Raw genomic sequence first — 8,840 nt, 5'->3', positions numbered from 1 at the left:
TAAGAGGTGAGATGGTGAAAATGAGAGGAGCAAGCATAAAGTAAGAGTATCGAGACAGATGGAATAGCACATTCCAAGGACCTGTGGTAGAAGGACTCCCAGTGCTTTCAAGATAGTGAGAGGAGGCTGATATAACTTGAACATGTATAATAAGAATGAAGAGGTGGCACTTAGCCATCCTAGTAGAGCCAGTTCAAATATATGGGTCTTCAGAACAATTCTAATTAACTGCTTTATGAGATGGGGGTTAAAGAGGAAATAACGGGCTTTTCAGATAAAAGATTACCCCAGGGCTTGACAGACATGATAAGAGAAACTATATATGGCTTGGTCCGTAACTTCAATGAGCTTACAATTAAGAACAAGATATCTTAACACAAACAATTATGTATTAAGTAATGACCGACTTGTTTGTTAATGATTCAAGGAGCCAAGGAATTCAGAGATGGGCTCATTCTTTTACTTCCTCTAAAGTTTGTTGCCCAGTGAGCACTAGGATAGATAATTGTCCTAATAGGAAAATGTACTTTATTTCACGGTGTGTTTATCTGTCCAGGAGATCTTTCATGGGTATTTTTCTTATGCTAATAAATTAGTGAAAGTTATAAATGGGGAGTGGGAAATTATCAGCAAGGACTTATAAAATACAATCTGTCCCACTCTGAAAAGACCAAACAGGATTTTTTCCAGAAAAATTACATTTAATTAGCTCTATATTTGCTACTAGTAGCAGATGGGATTTAAGACTTTAAAGTAATAATACGCAAAAGGCCAAAATGCTCTTGAAACAAGTGCTAACCTTTGCCACTGAACAGAGTGTGAGATGCTATTGATGTTACTGAGGCATGAAGGCAAGAAGTGGGAGTGTGACCTGTTCTTTTGAAGTCACTAGGAAAGCAACTGGCAGTGACCTGCAGGCATACATAGATTTAGGACTATGATGGTCTACAGTCCGGCTGCATGTCCTTGCGGAAATATACCATAGCCATGGCCAGGCTGTGCGAGTGTGAATACAGTTATTAATGCATAACTAGTTTAATAGCTAATTCTTAATGAATGCTTATTATGTCTTGGGATCTGTTCTACATAGTTCATATGTATTAACTCATTTAATTCTTAGGAAAACATACAAAGTAGGTATAATTTGCTTCATTTTGTAAATGAGGAGTCTTAGACACAGAAGGGTTAAGTAACTTTCTCAGGGCCTCACAGTTAGGAGAGGAGCCAGTATTAGAATCCAGGCAATTGGTCTCCAAAGTATATCCTCTTCGTGAAAAAAAAGCTACAGTGCTCTCATTCACGTGCCTACTTCAATGGTTAGTGCAAGAATTAGCCGTTCGTATGTACAGGGAGTTTAGGACAGTTCCTGGCACATAACAGTACCCATATTTGCTTTGAATATTTTCTCCTCCACCTTGCCCTAGTCTGATAGAGATGACAGAATTGTCATCCCTATCTTTTCCCTCTATTCTGGTTTCCTCACAGTTTAACTGACTCCCAGCCACCAGAACATTGTCAGTTAGTATTTGTTAATTAGCTGCGTTTTGTCTAATTCTTTCAGGTGACTGTAGGATAGGAATGGGGAGGAGGAACTCACAAGAACATTGGTGATTTAAGAACCACAGGGATGCACACTCCATCCAGGCCAGGATTATATGGTATGAACATGAAATATTCTAGAATAGCAAGAAGCCTGAAAGCATCAAGTCTCCTCTACACGCCACAATCAGATGTTCACAAACTATTTCCCAAAGAAGGAAGTTGGGGGGTGAAGATGGTAAAATAGAGACAAAACTGCATGAGATGTGGATTAGCGAAAAGGAATTTCAGACGTGGGAAGAGAAATCAGAAGTAAGCACAGGGCAGTTTCATATCATGACATCGTACACTGCATAGTTGATAAAAAGACTGTGCCACAGGTGACAGGTGAGGTAATGACATATTAACTTCAGGACCATGGCTTGAAGGCAGGGGATAAAAGATAACCTGTGTATGTATTTCCAGGATGAATGAAACCATAATCTCTCAAAGTCAAAGATACTTGGCTCTGAGTTCTCTCTGCCGAAGAAACAGATAATATCATCAAAAGCCAGAATGTTTTGTCAAAGGTCTGGCTGTGGGGCTAGTTAGTTCAGGGCGACAAGCTGCAAGTACAACTGATAAGAGGCAGAAAATAAGGAAGACCTTGGAAGCTTCCAGAACAATGTCTTCCAAACAGCGAGACTGCTGAGGGCCAAGGCTCTCTGGAGCCTCAGGTTCTGGGAATATTTTGCAACAGACTGCTGCACTGCTTTCGTCCTACGTGAGGACAGGCTGGTATTCTGCAACGGACCCCGATGGACACACAGCTGGAGCAGAAACAGCCGCAGAAACTAATAATAGAGCAGCCTGGAGCACAAACACAATGGCTGTGAAAGTCGCGGTGGGCGACGCAGACCCACAGGGGGACACGTGATCGTCACTTCTCCTGCCTCTCTCTCCCTTGTCCTGATTAGCTGTAATAACTCTGATCAGCTTTCAGAGGCATTCAGACACGGTAGAAGAGCTTTGAAATGGATTCCCTGCTCAGGTCTCTCCTGGTCTCAGGGTCTGGAGGAAATGCTTTCATTTTGCCTTCAGGTAACATTTTCCAAAAGTGAGAAATATTGGAAATAAGCGTTTATTCAGTTCTCACTGTGCATTAGGCACTTTACATCCTCTATCTCATTTAATCTTCTCCACAACCCAATGTGGCACTAAATCTCTTTCTAAAAGTATTTCCATTTTTACACATAAATAAATGGAGGCTTGGAGAAAACAGTAACTTGGCCATGTCACACAGGGCCATAATTCAAGTCCAGTTTGTTTGGATTCTAGAATGTGTGCTCTTCTCTGCTCCACTACTTTTTGGATGGTGGTTTTTAATAAGCAGAGTGTTTGGGGCAGCGGACTTTCTATTCTAGTCTATTATCAGCGAACTGTTCTAACACAGCTCTGTTCCATCAATGCTTCCAACTCTTGCTGTTTGTATACCACAGTATGTAAAGGTCTGTAAATATTTGTAAGATTCCAGCCCTTGAGAAAGGAAAATATAAATTTGGGTGGGATTATTTTAGCCAGACCCTATCCAAAGTGGTTTGTTTTTACCTTCCAAGGGTAATCTCACAAGACAATTTAACATTTACTAAAAGCTTACTATTTTCTTGGCATTGTGCTAGGAGCTGAAGATAAAACAATTAACAGGACACAGAACTTAGACATCATTAGAGGACTCGTGATGCTCAGTAAACAATTAACCAACCTTCCTTTCAGACAGACACTTCCCCTCCCATAGCCTCACCTCAACAAAGATTGCCAGAGCTTGCTGGATGCCTCCTACTCTTACTCAGGATGCTCAGAATCTCTCTTCCATCACCCATAGAGAAAAAGACGCCTGAGACATGGGATCTGAGCCCTCCCACCTCAGCAGTGGTTGCCAAGGACTCTTTCTCTCCTCCTCTCCCACTTCCACCGCAGCTGCCCTGTGACCTCCACTGCCCTTGCTCCCTCTGCTCACCTGTTATAAGGACCAGGAATTATGCTGAGTACACACAGTATGGAAACTGGGTGACTTAGATGTATCCTATAGCAAAATATAGCCTTATATATGAGAAAACAGTTTTAAATAAATGTTAATATTCTTGTGTATTCCCTACAGAAATAAAATATGGCAGTTTAAGTTAATAATATATCCATGCTCTATAATATTTTATCATGGGAAAATAAATTTTGAATTCCTAACAACCAACTTTAACACAAAATAAATTAGACCCTCTCATCAATTGTGGACTGGCTACACGTTTTACATTTAAAAAATTGATTTATCCCACATAAACCTGGGAGGTAGAGGTTACAGTAAGCCGAGATTGTGCAACTGCACTCCAGGCTGGGCAACACAGCAAGACTTTGTCAAAGCAACAACAACAACAACAACAACAAAAATGATTATTTTATTTTATTTTATTTTTGAGACGGAGTCTCACTGTGTCGCCCAGGCTGGAGTGCAGTGGCACAATCTCAGCTCACTGCAAGCTCTGCCTCGCAGGTTCATGCCATTCTCCTGCCTCAGCCTCCGGGGTAGCTGGGACTACAGGTACCTGCCACCACACCCGGCTAATTTTCTGTATTTTTAGTAGAGACGGGGTTTCATCGTGTTAATCAGTATGGTCTCGATCTCCTGACCTCGTGATCTGCCCGCCTCGGCCTCTGAAAGTGCTGGGATTACAGGCGTGAGCCACTGCACTCCGCCAAAAAGTGATTTATTCTATAGCAGTACAGAAATGTCTGAAAGTGGTATAAAGTGTCAATGAGATAATCTAATAGAAAGTAAAGGACAAAACTCAATGAGAATAAGCAGGTTGTCTTAGGTCCCATAGTGTGTCAGGACTATCCACATAAGGATGGCGTTATTCCCCAAGCTTTCACCCTTATATGAATTTACAAGCTCCCTCACTTATTCATATAAGGCTTTGGCTCCTCCTTTTCCTCTGCAAAAAGAAAACGGAAGCACTTGCAGCACATGCTTCAAGGCCATGATACAGGACAAAGTGAACAGTTTTGTGGCTGTTTCTAGAATATCCTCAGCTATTTACAAAATATAAAATTGCTGAAATAAATTCATTAGGTTGGGATTATTATGCAGATATCTAAGAGACATTCATTGCTCTGATTTCTACTCAAATGCCTACCAAAAAAGGTGACAAATTTGGTCAAAACAGTGTTGATACTTCTTTTCAATCAGCAGATTAATACAGAGGCTTCCACTCTCTTCTTTCTCTGTCTCTCTTTCCCTTTCTCTGTCTCTCTTTCTTTCCCTTCCTTCCTTCTCTCTTTCTTTCCATCTCTTCTCCTTCCTCCCCCCTCCCCTCCCCTCCCCCCTCCCCTCCCCTCCCCTCTCCTCTCCTCTCCTCTCCTCTCTTCTCCTCTCCTCCCCTTTCCTTTCCTTTCCTTTCCTTCCCCGGATGGAGAGGAACAAGGTTGATTTGTTCTTTTGTAAAAGAAATTATGACAACATCTAGTACATGATGACTGAGGTGGATCCTTTGTAAAAGGCATTAGCAGTCTGCCTAAATCCCTGGGATCTCCCCAGAACAAAGGTGAGCAAATTCCCTTTCAAATGAATTTATTCTAGCTTCCTCACTAAAGAATTACACAACACAATCAGCAACAAATATCTACCAAAATTTCACCTCAGGTGGGCCAGGAAGAAAATCGTGACAGGATAAGGATGGTGACATGGGAGGGCTGATGAAATAATTCATATTCAGCACCCAGGCTTTGTCAGGGCCTTGGTCTTCACAACGAGTTTGGAAACAAGCATTTTGAGACCTATTATATAGGAGAAGCTGAGAGAAGTCCTAAAACTTGTCATAATCATAAAAACAGTAAGTGATGAAACTGACATTTGAACTTAGATCTTCTGACCCCCAAAATGTTTATCTTTTCTGCCATGTCACAGAGGAAAACTCTAAGATGGCTAGACATTTTTTAGATCCTTGGTGAGACTTTATGGGAAAATTTACCAACTCTATTGAAAAATTGAAGAAGTCTCCTCTAGGTTGGCAAATCTTTTTTGTAAATGGACAAATATAGAGAATAAGATCTATAGGTCAACTACTGAACTTTACCGTTGTGGCATGAAAACAAACATAGATAATAGTAATTAAAAAAAAAATCAAGGCTGTGTTCCAATAAAACTTTATTTAAAAACAGGCAACCAGCTGATTTGGCCAGTGGGCTGTGGTTGGCCAACCCCTGCTCTAATTTAGATGAAATAAATTGGAATGTTTCCTCTAAGTCAAGGCTTCCAAATCAAGACAGTGAAACCAATGTACCAATTTTCTGAGAAGCAGTTCTGGCAAAACTAAAGTCTCAAGCCAGTCCAAGTTCAACCAAACTAGTCTTCTTTTTCTAACTCTCAACCTGAAATGTAAACTATTTCATTCTAATACCTCAAAGGGGGCATAAGAGCAAGAGAGGAGAGATATCATGTGAAAAAAATGATCTATCATTTGTGTGGTCATATATAATGAAATATACTGGCAAGAAAATCCAATTCTTCCAAGATCAGCAGTGGAAAATGAATCTCCTTGGTATATATCTGTTTACTGGAACTTTGTAAAGTTTTTACTCTCTGGCTTGGTTAAAAAAACTTGGATGTTGAAATTAATTTATCTGGATTTCCTTTTCCGTCTTCCTCCTATTTTGTGTAAATATAATCCTGGGCCACATACTTAGAGTTTTGTTTTTTTCTCTCTGTCAGTTGAGGGCTCTTATGAAAGCAAGACATTAGCCACCATGCACCATGAAAAACAAGCTGCCTCATCCCTTCTCCAAAGATGGTCTTCCTTCTGTACTCCTACATTCAAAATTCCTTCCCTGTGTTTATTGGTGTCTGTCTGGCCTCTGAACCTTACCATGTAGATCCACGTTATTTTGAGAACTTTCTTGGTAAGAGATCCCTGAGATAAGCCGCTCCTGCTTGGGGTCTAGGTGCCGCTGAAGCAAATGCCATTTTACAAGAAAATGCCATTTTTTCCTACTAGTAGTTGAAGCCAGTAGTTCTTAAATATAAAACTGCCCAATGTAACTTGATAACATCATGACAATTTGAATTTAGACTCCAATGCAACATTTGAAATGTGCCTGGCTTTTATGCATATGTCTCAAAAGGATACTCTGTCCAGGAGTATAGGAGGAAGCCTTAACATGACCATTCACTCTTCATGTGAGAGGCAATCTTACCCTGGTTTTGACCATCTTTAATAAGAAGCAGACCTGTGCCCAGCTGATCCCACAAGATGGAAGACCTGAGGACCACCCTTTCAGAGAATCAAAGGCAAAGATTGCTCATCTGGTGAGTGCTGCTTTACTTTCACTTGTTGAGATCCATTCCATTATTGGCCATTTCTCCTCTGATGGACAAGAAACTTGACCAGATTCCTTGAGAACTTGTAGGTTGTTTGAATATGTTTGCTTGCCCATCTCTGCTATCAGAGTAAGCATCAAACCCTGCCTGGAGTGGAGACAAAACACAGGATCTTTATTGTTTCCACTCACTGGATCTCTGGAGAGCAGGAGGTGGAAGTAATGTCTGCTTGTGCACAGCCCAATTGTTGTGAGGCAGGGTGTCTATGTCAAGTCCCACTCATTTAGTTAAAAAACAAAAGAAAACAAAACCCGGCTTAGAACTTTACCCTTGGAAATCGAAATGTGATCCTTAATAAGGCTAAAACAAGGCCCCTTAAACTAGTTTGATGGCCTGAATTAGCTCTTCCTGGCCTGGACAGACCTACTGTGTCAGGTAATTGGTTTGTGAGTTGATTGAGTCAACAGAGTAGTCATATGAGCAAGATTTTGTTGGAAAAAAATAGAAAAAAAAAGAAGGTATAGAGGGAAGACTTAAGTAGTAGTTAGGGATTTTACCATCTGGTAACTAGTTTAGAATTCTTAATCTCCCTCCAATATTTGTTATAATTTTGGATCTAATCCTAAACTCTTTTCATTTTTCTGCATTTGTTAGGTATGTGTCTTATCTTCAATGAAGAACTTTGTCTATTCTTAGCACACACCTTGTCAAGAGCTGCATATTTCTGGCAATTTTCTAGAGAGTTGATTGGCTGAAACTCCATGTCATATAAACCCACCAGAGGAAGAGAAGATGTTCCCATTCAGCCTCTTGTAACAATGATCCCATGACTTATCATGAGATAAGAGTAGGGCTGTATCTAGAAGAATAATGGACATGCTTACAATGTGGAGAGAGATTTGGACTATATAAAGTTTGTAACAGCTTCCTCCTATTAGCTGTCTTCAAGATATTCCATTAACTACTCCTAGGATGCCAATGCCATGGGATTCATAGACTCCTCTGTTAACTTGTAAGCCAAGTGGGTGTCCACTACATTATATCGCACCCTAGGGAAGCCAGGATTACTAAATGTGTGGTTCTAATACCGGCAAATCTCTCTTATAACTGTACTACTGGCACCATGTGGAAAGTTAGAAAAGAGGGGAAAAAAGGAGCAGCGTAGTTAGGAGTTATTTTCCTTGCTTCCATTTTCAATATTTCCTTTCATTCTCATTCTTATGCAGTGAATATTTACAAAACATCAGGCTCTTTTGCTCAGACGATGTCCATCTGCTCTAACACCTTATTTCCCACCTGAAGCCCCAATCGCCTGACGGTGACGTCACAGGCATTTCCGTCTGGAGTCAGTTATAATTAGGACTCCAGGTGAAAAATTAACAGAAGGAACAGATGGGCCCATAAGAGGCAAAGAGTCTGTTCACATGCAAATTTCATCAGTACTAGAAGATTGAAGAAAACTGTAGAAAATAAGAAGGCTCAGCCCCCAATTGAGACTTCTGTATAATGTAGAATGTCTGCTGGTGTTATATGCCCTTCTTCAGGCCATCAGGGAATACTTTCCTTCCTAGTCACAAAGGAGGGTTGGCTGGGGAAAAGCCCAGCAAGCAGGCCATTGCAATTTATAGCTGTTGCCTTTTAGTGCAGGGATCTGGGTGGAGGTAGCACTGCCTAGGCATAAAGAAGTGGGTGTTCGCTTGTTTGCCTCAGAGGGAAGAGCCGCATCCCAGGCGCTGTCAATCTCGATTAGCTTCTTTAAAGAACTTTTGTGTACGACATAAAGTAAAAATGATACAGTAGTGCAAAGTGGAAAGCAGTAATTGCAGATTCTTCTCAATGGGTGTTTTATATTATTGGGACCCTGTATTATTAACATCACTGCATTATGAGTTAAGCATAAAAAAATGTGATCCTTTATTTGTCAATGTACATGGCTCCAGGAAGCCTGTGGGAC

The sequence above is a fragment of the Pan troglodytes genome, chromosome 17, assembly GCF_028858775.2.
Source record: "Pan troglodytes isolate AG18354 chromosome 17, NHGRI_mPanTro3-v2.0_pri, whole genome shotgun sequence".
In the NCBI taxonomy this organism is placed as follows: Eukaryota; Metazoa; Chordata; class Mammalia; order Primates; family Hominidae; genus Pan; species Pan troglodytes.
This window is presented reverse-complemented; position numbering follows the sequence as displayed.